Genomic DNA, 3,440 nt, shown 5'->3' on the forward strand with positions numbered 1-3,440 from the left:
GAACAGGGAATTCCCTGGTGGTCCAGTGGTTAGGATTTGGCACTTTCAGTGCAGGGGCCTGGGTTCAACCCCTGGTTGGGGAACTAAGATCCTGCAAGCTGCATGTGGCCAAAAAAAAAAAAAAGAACAAAGTTGGAAAACTGACACTACAAAACCTTAAGACTTATGGTAAAGCTACAGTAATCAAAACAGTATGATATTTGGCAAAAGAAGAGATAAATAGGTCAATGAAAAGAAATAGAGAGCCCAGAAATAGAATCACACAATATAGTCAACTGATCTTTGACAAAGGAGCAAAGACAATTCAATGGAAAAAGGATAGTCTTTTCAACAAATAATGCTGGAACAACTGGACATCCACATGGGAAAAAAAGAATCTGGGCATATACCTTACATCTTTCACAAAAATTAACTCAAAAAGGATCCTAAGTCTAAAGGTAAAATGCAAACTATAAAACTTCTAGAAGGTAACAGAAGAAAAAATCAGCACAATCCATGAAAGAAAAAAGTGTGAAGTTGAACTTCAAAAAAATTTAAAACTTCTGGTCAGAGAAAGACACTAAGTGAATGAAAAGACAAGTCAAAGACTAGGGGAAAATATTTGCAAGACACATACTTGATAAATGACATGTATCCAAAATATACAAAGAACTCTTAAAACTCAACAATAAGAAGCCAACCCAATTGTAAAATGGGCAAAAGATCGAGCAGAGGGCTTCCCTGGTGGTGCAGTGGTTGGGAATCTGCCTGCCAACGCGGGAGACACGGGTTCGAGCCCTGGTTTGGGAGGATCCCACATGCCGTGGAGCGGCTGGGCCCCTGTGCTGCAGCTGCTGAACCTGCACTCTGGAGCCCGCGAGCCACAACTACTGAGCCCACGTGCCGCAACTGCTGGGGCCTGAATGCCTGGAGCCCATGCTCTGCAACAAGAGAGGCCACTGCTGTGAGAGGCCCGTGCACTGCAGCGAAGGGTGGCCCCCGCTCAGCGCAACTGGGGGGGGCCTGTGTGCAGCACAGGCCAAAAAAAAAAAAAAAAAGATCGAGCAGACACATCACCAAAAAGACATGCAGATATCAAATAAGCATATGAAAATATGCTCACCATTATATGTCATAAGGAAATTGCAAATTAAAACCAATGAGATACCACTACACACCCATTAGATTGGCTAAAATCAAAACATTGACAACACCAAATGCTGACGAAGTTGTAGAACAACAGGAACGCATTGGGGGTGGGAGTACAAAATGGTACAGTCACTTTGTAGGGTTTTTGTTTTGGTTTGGTTTGGTTTGCTTTTTCCTAGTAAAAAATTGTATTTACTTAGAAGCATTCAGAATGTCAACAAAAGAGCTGCAACCTTTTTTCTTTCTTTTGCAATTACCGAGTGGTATTCAGTTAACAGACCAACAATTATTTCATGTAAGCTGCATCAGAGACAACTGAAGATGAAAAAACTACCATCCCCATATATAACTAATATGTGCTGTGCACCAACAAGAACCTGCTTTAAATTTCCATGCCAATTTACAACCCCCATACCGTACCAGGCAAGGTGAGTGGCTGTGGAAAGTACCACCAGGACACAGCTATCTAAATACACATTCAGTAGGGTGTTAACTGTACAAAAAAAGGCACTGTACAGTTCAAAAACAAATCATACACAGCCTTACCTTTCAATTTTTTTCTTTAAAAGGGGTGAGTTTTGTACAGGGGGGTTAAATACTTCATGGACAAGAAAAAAACTGCACTAGAACCACCTTATTCATCATCTTCTTCTTCCTCTTCATCCTCATCTTCCCCATCTTCCTCTTCTTCCTTTTTTTTCTTTCTTTTTTCAGCCTTGACGATTCCCTTTTTTGCTGCATCAGGCTTCCCTTTAGCTCCTTATGCAGCAATATACTTTCTGTACTCTTCCTTCAGCTTAGGAACCTTCTTCTCATAAAGCTGCTTGTCACCTGCAGCAGTGTTACTCCACATCTCTCCCAGTTTTTTTGCAACATCACCAATGGATAGGCCAGGATGTTCTCCTTTGATTTTTGGACGATACTCAGGACAAAACAAGAAAAAGGCTGAAGGAGACCTCTTAGGTGCATTGGGATCCTTGAACTTCTTTTTCGTTTGCCTTTAGGAGGGATATAAGTTTTCATTTTTCTTTCATAACAGGCCTTGTCTGCCTTTACCATGTCATTGAATTTTCCTTTCTCTTTAGCAGACATGGTCTTCCACCTCTCTGAGCACTCGTTAGAAAACTCTGAGAAGTTGACTAAAACATCTGAGTGCTTCTTCTTGTGCTCCTCCTAGCAAGTTTTCCAAAGAATGCATATGATGACATTTGGCCTCTCGGCTTCTTAGGATCTCCTTTGCCCATGTTTAAGTATTTTTCCTCAGTGAGGCACAGAGTTGCCCAGTTCCCGTCCGGCTCTCACTTGCCCGGGCACTGTCTCTATAGAGTTCAATGACTGTATAGCCACTCTGGAAGACAGTTCAGCAGTTTCTTACAAAACAAAACATACTCTTACCATACAATCCAGCAGTTGCACACCTTGATATTTAACTAATGAGTTAAAAACAAATTCACATCAAAACTTGTGCACGTGTTTATAGCAAGCTTATTCATACCTGCAAACATTTGGAAGCAACCCAGATGTCCTTCAATAGGTATATATATAAACAAACTGTGGTATATTTATACAATAGAGTATTTTTCATCATAAAAAGTAATGAGCTATGAAGCCATGAAAAGACATGGAGTAACCTTAAATGCATATTTCTAAGTGGAAGAAGCCAGTCTGAAAAGCCTGCATACTGTATGATCCCAACTATACAGCATTCTAGAAAAGGAAGAATAGAGACAGTAAAAAAATCAGGATTCTCGGGAAAAGAGGGAAGGATGAACAGGAGGAGCACAGAGAATCGTCAGGACGGTGAAACTACTCTGTATGATACTGTAATGGATACATTACATTATACATTTTTCAAAACACATAGAATCATACAACACAAAGAATGAACCCTAATGTAAACTATGGCCTTAGTTAATAATAATGTATCATTATTCATGTATCAATTGTTAACAAATGCATCACACTAATGCAAGATGTTAGTAATAAAGAAAACTGGGGAGGAGGGGGTTGGATAAAGAAGATATATGTTTCTCGAAACCTAAAACTGTTCTAAAAATAAAGTCTATCAATTATTCTTTTATAACTCTATCTCCATAGTTAATTTTAAAAAGGTAAAAACTTTTAAACAGGATTTTCTAACCTATTTAAAAGTTTCTAAAGCACTCTAGTGGGTTTTGAACACATTTATTTAAAATGTAAATGTAGCATATTCTGATTAGCTTGCAGGAACAATTGATTGTCATTAGGGAAGATGAAAATTGACTAGCCAAATTTCAACATAGATTTTTGCATAATTGTTGGATGAGATTGAA

At 39.1% G+C, this 3,440-nt stretch overlaps 1 pseudogene; it reads right to left on the reverse strand.

Annotated features, from left to right (window-relative positions):
• Nucleotides 1-1,788: 1,788 nt before the first annotated feature.
• On the reverse strand, nt 1,789-2,372 carry LOC114900828 (annotated as a pseudogene).
• Nucleotides 2,373-3,440: the final 1,068 nt, after the last annotated feature.

The sequence above is a fragment of the Monodon monoceros genome, unplaced genomic scaffold (assembly GCF_005190385.1).
Source record: "Monodon monoceros isolate NGI ecotype Baffin Bay Population unplaced genomic scaffold, NGI_Narwhal_1 Super_Scaffold_19, whole genome shotgun sequence".
Lineage (NCBI taxonomy): Eukaryota > Metazoa > Chordata > Mammalia > Artiodactyla > Monodontidae > Monodon > Monodon monoceros.